Genomic DNA, 8,300 nt, shown 5'->3' on the forward strand with positions numbered 1-8,300 from the left:
CAACGACATTTAAATATTTTTCTGTTTACGATCCCTATTTCTATCTCTTTGTACAGATCTCTATCCCTCTACCGCCCTTTTTGCGGTCGCTTCCAACGCCTGGGGATGGGCAGGGCGCTGGCTCGGGGGGGCTGCAGTACCGCTCTCTGTCCACAAGGCGGCAGACTTACCGGGAGGGGCGCGCTTCGATTTTCCCGCCCTTTATGCCGCCACCTTGAGAAGGTCAAGCGAGTCCGCGACATCCGCGACACTCCACTCCCAACATGGCGGCCAAACGAGGACCCCCCCCCCCCCACCGTGAGGCGTTTACGCAGATGCCTGTCAGAAACACGCCAAATTACAACCGTCCGCGACTCACCTGAGCTCACAGCCCGCGTCCGAGGCACTTGATACGCCACAAAAAATCCCGCCGTGGCCGCGCAGGCGTCAGGGTGCTGTGCAGGCAGTCCGGTTAGACCGACCGCGGGGCCTTCTTTTTCACCGCCATCTTGAGAAGGTCAGAGAAAGTCCGCGACATTCGCGACACGCCACTCTCAACATGGCGGCCGCGAGAAGACCCCCCCCCCCCCCGCAGCAGAGAGAGGCGTTTACGCAGATGCCTGTCAGAAACCCGCCGAAAAGCGCCCGCCCACCGCGCCGCTGAGCCGACAGCCCGCGTCCGGGACACATGAAACGCCACAGAAAATCCTGCCGGGGACGCCCTGGCGCCGGGGTGCCGTGCAGGCAGTTCGGTTAGACGGACCGCGGGTCTTCAACTTGCCCGCCCTTTTGGCCGCCACCTTGAGAAGGTCAAGCGGCTCCGCGACACCCGCCGCACGCCACTCCCAACATGGCGGCAGCGGGGACGCCTGCCCGTGCCGGGCTGCAGTACCGCGCTCTGCCCACAAGGCGGCAGCACCGCCGCGCGCCCCAGCCGGGGGCAGCCGCGCGCCTTGGGGCTGCGGGCAGGGAAGGCGGCGAGAGAGAACAGGGGCGGCCCCCGCCGAAAACTCCTCTGAAAGAAATGCCAAAAAATAAGCCGGAAGAAATTAAACCCTGCCTCTCACCCAATAAGAAACAAAAAGAAAAACACAAAACAAAAAAACCCCCAAAAACCAGCCCAAACCCGAACATTCCTTTAAAACAGTATCTATTTTACTTTTTATATTTTTTCATATTTATATTCACATTTATATCTATCATGTATATATTGGTGTATCATGTAATTTAACAATTTATACTTACAAATTTCTATTTAGATAGAAATTGAATTTCTAGATTTCATCTGTTCCCATTACTTAGGTTTATTTCTATGGTTTTATACATATTTTTATATACTGATTAGATATTTCGGGTTAAGATTTTTACTTCTGTAACACTTACATTATTTCTAATTAAACCCCTGCCTTTACCCAAACAAAAGCCAAAAAGAACCCCTTTCCTTTAAAATGTATTTCATTAGTTTTTATTTTATTTTTCATATTTATACTCGTATATATCTTAATGTATGGTGTCATTTGTGTTCTATATTACACCTCTTCCTATTATTTATATATATTTCTAGCTTATATTTCTATATCTGTATTTTCATATCTTCTTTCTATATTTCGATATTTAGAAATATCAAACAATAATATCTATATTCATATTATTTAAAACAAAAACCCTGCCTCACACCAAATAAAAAGAAAAAACGACCTTTCTTTTAAATTATATTAACATATTTTATAGTAGTATTTTTCGTATTTATTTTCCCATTTATATTTATAATTTCAATTGCCCTATAATGTTATTGACATTCTAGATTACATCTCTTCACATTACTTACACATATTTATATTTAGGTTTACATTTAGAGTTTAATTATAGTTACATATCTTTATATAATATATTTCTATATTTCGATTTACATTTCTATAATACTTGCCTTGTTTAAAATAAAGCCCCTGTCTCTAACCAAATAAAAACCAAAGACACCCCTTCGGTTAAACCGTATTTAAAAGTTTAAAAATAATTTCATTTTTCATCATTATATTCACATGTCCATTTCTATTTTTTACTATATTTATAGATTATCTAGTATAGAGAATGCCTTGAAGAACAGACCTGTCTTTATACTATATATTTATATTACTTATATTTAGTTATATTAAATATTTATAGGTATCAGTAGATATATTATAGATTTGTATAGTTGGATTTATAGTTTTATATTATTTATATTTCTACTATTTATAAAAGAACCCAGCCTATAAGCTAAAAAAAACAAAAAAAAAAATCCCCAATTTCTTTTAAACTATAGTGAATATTTTTATATTTACAATCTCTACTTATATATATTTGTGTATATATATTAGACTCTATTTTCCATATATTATAGTATGTCACAATAACATACATTATATGATAGTTTTATATATTTATCTGTTTTCCATGTTTATGTTTACAGTTATAGTTTTAGATTTCCTTTCAAATTTATTTTTATTTCTCTTTTGACCTGTCTAGTAAACCATATCAACTCACTCACCTGACCCGTCAGAACCACAGAAATCCCGACGCGCCTCGGTCAGCGCCGGCGCGCAGGGCACGCTCGTCCCGTCGCAGCACATCCAAACAAAACCTATTTCTGCTACTAACAAAGAACAAAGGCCCCACTACACTTCACCCCATTAAAAACTCACAGAAACCCAACTGGAAATAAATTTTAAAACCCCTCTATAACTAGCCCAAACCCCCCCATCCATTCCAATCCTAAACTTCCTCCCAAACCAGTAGCTCAGAAACCCAAAAAACTCAAACACACATTGAAAATGAAATAACTGCTAATAAAAACAAAAACCCATGAAAAAATAAACCAAACCGACTCACTGAACTCAAAACTGTGCAACTGACCCTAAACATTACTACAAAAAGCCCCCAAAGCTCCACCTTTATGCTAACTCACAAATAAGAACAAATAATCGATAAAAATTATCTGAAAAATTAAAAAAAAACTAATTAAAAGCATACAAATAAAAAATCTAAACTATTAAAATACTAAAAATACCACTACCCGAATTTTAAAAAATGTTGCCTATAAAAACCCACCATAAAAATGCCCCTGTCCCCAAAGATAAAACTAAACAAAACCCATCACACCAGAAATAAATCGGAACTTGGGAAAGCTAAAACCGTAACACTCAAGAAGTACACCATATCCCTTCTGGTACACCAGCTACAAACAGCATAAAACAATACAATCAATTCTTAAAAACCACCTTTAAACCACTACCTTTTTAAGAAAACTTTCAACAATTTAAAAACGGCTTTTAACAAAAGCCATCTAATAAATTAACACCCAAAACTCCAGCAGCCGAGCTAGCCCTACCAAATCTCTCTGTTTATACATCCAATAAACAAAACCAAAATCCCAACAATATCCCAAGTCTATTAAAGAAACCTACTGAAATTAATCCTACTCAAGTACAAACCAACCCATCCATAAAGTTAGCCTCACTCAAAAAGAAAACAATGACAGAGAGTTAATAATACCAAGAAATAAAGCAACACACCATACACCACCAACGAATATAATATTCAAGGAAAAAAAACCACTTTTTTTTTTTTTTTTTTTTTTTTTTTTTTTAAACTAACTTCTTTTATTAGCTAGAACAAAGGATTTTGCCAGGACTGTAACAACAACTTCTTCTCCTCCTTCCTCTTCTTCTGAAACGTCCCATCTCATTCCCAAATTCCTTACAACTTTTGAGTTTCAATCCAAGCAAAAAGCAAAACTCGTGCACGTGTGCGTCGGATGCTCCTGCCAGGTTCTCCATTGCACCCCACATCTTCTTACACGTTCAGTCTTCGTGCTGTCCTGCCGGGGTGAGTTTCAGAGAAGGATTGGCACATGTGAAGAGAGGATTTCCCCTCCCTCCCTCCCTCCCCGCCCCCCGGAGCCGGTTTCCTTAGCGCATTTCAATAAATTCCAAGCCTGCAATGATGCACACTCGTCCCAAGGCTCACAGCAAGCACGCAGGAGCTCAGGCTTACTTGCTTCCATGGCTCTGTGCCTGAGATAGCTGAGGAAATTTCCCGTGACCCTCTGTTGCAATAAACTGGAATGCAAACTCGGCTCCATCTCAGAGCCTCAGTGGGAGGCAGGAGCACATCTGGCTGACCCACAAAAATCCTTTCTTGGGCGGCGGCACCGCGCTGGAAAGGGGAAACACGTGCTAGTGAACAGCAGCTCAGAAACAATTCTTGTCCAATGTTACCTGCTCTACTTGGCAGCTCACTAACACCAGTCTAATTTTATCACTGCAGGGAGAATTCTGTAGGAAAGTGTCTGATGAGCAGCGACAAGGGCTTCACTCCCTGCTACGCAGCCTGCAACACCCTTGAGAGAGCAGAGCAGCAAAGTCACCAAACTCTTCTTGCCGTGGGGCAGGGTAGAAGATCACTGTGGGAGGCACATAAAAAGAGGGGAAATGGTCTATAAATGCACAGACATTTGATTTCAGAAGCCCAGAGATAAGGATGTTCTCTAGGAAGCCAGACGTGACATGATATTTCTAAGATTTTCTTCTTCATTGAAGGAAATCTATGTGTATATATACACACTTAGAAATGATTGCGTGAGGTTTTTTTTTTTTTTTCTTTTGAAGCTCCAAGAATGATTTCCCATCTTGAGTCACTCAGGAAGAAATGGCCCCTGTGACTCAGGACAGAAGGGCTGCCTGCTCTTTTGATCATGACAGCTCTTGGCTGTACCCGGGAAGCAGGAGCAGCAGCCAGAGCTGAGGCTCAGCAGAGGCTGACCCCGGCCAGCCCCTTCCTCACTTCCCTGTGTCACAACCCTTCCAGGCAGAAGGACGCAAAGCAGGTTACGATTTCTCTCCTAGATATGTTTTTCGAAAATAATACTTCCAGGGGTGATCACAACGGGGGCACAGAAAAACACAAAGAATGAAAAGTACCGTGTTTGGTGTTTTAGCAAACGGTGTGTCTTCCCTACCATGTCCGGAAGCTGGATCGATGCACCAAACTTTTCACTGCACCCTTGTCCTTGCTTCTGCGCCATCTTCACCAGCTGCTCTTGGGAAGTGCTTGTATTGCCTCGGAAAGGTGATCACCCTGCACGAAACTGGAGGCTGAGCTTTCGGCCTCTGGAGGAGGGAGCCGCGCCGTGGATCCCGTCCCGATGGCGCTGCAGACGCCAGCACCCGCGGGAGGACTGGGGGGACTCCGAGCTCCACCTCTCTCTGCCCAGGCCCTGGGGAAGATGGGGGAGCTATTCTTCAGAAGCATCGCCCCTGCAATCATCACCTCCATCAACATTCTGAGAGCGCTTTTGGTTTTAACAAAGAGCAACCCTGATTTGCCATTTGCAGATCACAATGGGAATGAACCTGGAAGACAAAACGCAAGATCAATTCACAGCTGGACGTTCAAATCTTTTTCTCCAAAACCCAATCAACGTGCAGCTTCTCCCTTAAGCTGAAGTACGGACCAAAGTCATAGAATCGTTCAGGTCAGAAAGGACCTTCAGGCAGCGAAGATGAGCATTTAGGTGTGGCATGAAGCTTGGGGAGCACTGAAGAAGCTGTAAAAGTCAACTGATATTCTTTGGAAATTAAAAACAAAACGAAGTCATTAACTAACAAGGAATCCTCTGCGGAAACGACACAAGGGACGGCCTGCGGGGGAGATGCCCGAAAGCCAAAGCTGCGCTTCAGTGGCATCTAAGGTGGGAATTTTGCAGAGTGCCTGTACACAAGTTTGCTTTCACTGGGATCAGTGAGCAGTGGCCACCGCAGAGCAGGAGGTGCTGTGGCTCAGAAGACCTGGCTGTGAAAAGTACAGGTTATTGTCCCCAAGCACATGCCAGCGGTCTGGAAAAGGGTGATCCGGCTTGACACTGCTGCTGTGCTTGCTAAAGGGGGGGAGCGGCTCAGTCCTCGTCACTCACCTGATGCTCCCAGTCGGGGCGCAGTCGAACGGCACCACTTGGCCGGGCTTCACCTCCCTGGCTATTTTCTGTGCAGGGAACTGCAATGCCATTGCAACTTTTCTGTTCTCGCATCATTCTTCTAGAAAAAAAAAAAACAATACGTTGAAGGGGAAACTGCCTTGTCACCGTCCCAAAATCCTTTATCGCTTGTGGTAACCCACGGCACACTCCCTGCCCGTGTTATCTTCACCTTAACTCTGTTTACAAGTGCCATGAATAAACCCAAATCCAACTGAGGAAGCTCCTCTTTGCTCACATTTCAATTCAAGGCTGGAACGATCACCTTGCAAAGAACTTTCCTCTACCGGTGCTAGATGCAAAAGAAAAAAAGCCAACCCAGGAATGCCTGCCACACCGGAGTACACAAAGCTGCTGCTGCTGCTGCTTCCAATGGCTTAGGCTGAGGGCTTCTCTGTTCTTCTTTTGCCCTTCTCACGGGAAGGACTGGCTTTGACTGTCTTTGAACTAGCTACAGATACGAAAGATTTAGTAAACAAGTATTCTTTAGCCCATTGCTCTTAAGAGTGTGTCCTGACAGATGTCTTCTTCCTCCTGAGGTTTAGACCACTGTTTGATCTTTTTTTCTTTTCCCCCCGCTTTTTTCCCCCCCTTTATTCCCTGAAGCATTTCACACCATGATGGGCAAAGGCCCAGCAGGAATTAGACTGAACACTGGACACGGAGACAAAAGAAAAGGCTGGAAGTTACTCTTGCTCTCCAGGCTGGCACTGCCAGCTCCTGAGGGCTCAGTCAGGACAGTCAACATTTCTGAGAGTACCTGTACACAGGCGTGTGCAGACCTTGGGTCCTGCCGCGGCTCGCAGCTGCAGGCTCAGACACGCGCGCCGAGCTCCTGGATCCTCCACGACAGAGCCGCCTCTCCCTGCTGATCCCGTGCTGTGCCTGCGGAGCAGGGAGGGAAGGAGAGGCACGCAGGGTAGCACAGTGGCAGTGCACAAGCTGCCAGGCCTCACCCATCGGACCTGCACCGAAGAGGAAATCTCACTTTTCAAAACTCTCCATCGTGCCATACAAAACACTGAATCCTTCCCAATCTGGAAGGGACAGCCTGGCATGATGCCCCTCAGGTCACATCTTACATAAAGGGTTCTTCTTCTCCTGCACAATGCTCTATAGTCTACTTTTACTTTTTATCTTTCTATAGATATAAAAATACCTACAGAAACTATCGATATTCACGAAGCGACCTTCAATCGTAACAGCCAGGCCTCCGCATGACTGCGCTTAACTCCTGCTTAGCTCAGGGCATCTCCCTGTTCCTCAGGCTCCAGAAACCACTGAAACTCCCCTGTTTTCCCCGGGGGGCTGCCTGCTGGCAGCTGCCCTCCTCTCTCCAACGCGGTCACCTGCCAGGCTGTAATATTGACATTGTTGTGACTATCGAGTCATTGGAGACTCATCCACGCTTAAAGAAAATAAACCCCCTACTTTTAAGTACTAAATTCCCTACCAAAGCAAGCGTTTTACTGACGCGTACACGGGCATACCGGGCAGCTTATTTTCATTCGGAAAAATAAAATAAGCTTCCCCAGTACAAAAGCCCCCTCCAGCAGCAGAGGATGCACCCTGAGTACCTCGGCGAAGAGAGGCCACCACGCCAGTGCCCGTCAGCGGCCCCCCAAAACCCGCCCGCCCGCCCGCGGCGCTGCCGAGCCCACAGCCCGCCAGCCCCGCACCGGAACCACCGCGGAAAGCCCCGACGGGCCGGCGCCGCCACGGGGGCGCCGTGCGGGCAGCGCAGCGAACGGACCGCGAGCCTCGACTGCGCCCCCCCTTCGTGCCGCCATCTTGGGAAGGTCACCCGGCTCCCGGCCGAGCCTCTCCCGAGTCCCGGGACGGCGGCGGCTGCGGGTCCCCGGCAGAGAGAGGCGTCCGTGCCATTGCCTGTCGGCGCCCGCCCGCCACCCGCCCGCCAGCGGCGCCACTGACCCACGGCCCGTGTGCCCGGCGCTGCATACCTCACGGAAAATCCCGCCGGGCCGGCGGGCAGGCAGTCTGGTGTACAGACCGCGGTGCTCCTTTTTCCCGCCCTTTTGGCCGCCATCTTGGGAAGGTCAAGCGCGTCCCGGCCGAGCCGCCCCCCAGGGCGCGATGGCGCGCGGGCCTCGGCACGGACGCGTCCCGGCCGCTGCCCGTCCGGGGGGCGGTACCGCGCTCGGCTGCGGGCGGGGAAGGCGGGCAAAAAACCGGCTGCCATCCCCCAGAAAATCCTCTGAAATAAACGCCGAAAACCTGCCTCTTACCCAACAGGAACGAAACAAGCGCCCTTTCTTTAAAACCCTATTTAAATCTATTTTAGATTTAAATG

The 8,300-nt window shown here is 47.1% G+C and overlaps 1 long non-coding RNA gene across 1 annotated transcript; it reads right to left on the reverse strand.

Annotated features, from left to right (window-relative positions):
- Positions 1–3,608: 3,608 nt before the first annotated feature.
- LOC132324400 (uncharacterized) lies at positions 3,609–4,423 on the reverse strand. Its single transcript, XR_009485613.1, has 2 exons — positions 4,236–4,423; positions 3,609–3,835 (listed from the first exon to the last, which is right to left on the reverse strand). It is a non-coding gene; the product is annotated as an uncharacterized LOC132324400 (long non-coding RNA).
- Between the last annotated feature and the right edge of the window lie 3,877 nt (positions 4,424–8,300).

This window comes from Haemorhous mexicanus, chromosome 3 (genome assembly GCF_027477595.1).
Source record: "Haemorhous mexicanus isolate bHaeMex1 chromosome 3, bHaeMex1.pri, whole genome shotgun sequence".
Lineage (NCBI taxonomy): Eukaryota > Metazoa > Chordata > Aves > Passeriformes > Fringillidae > Haemorhous > Haemorhous mexicanus.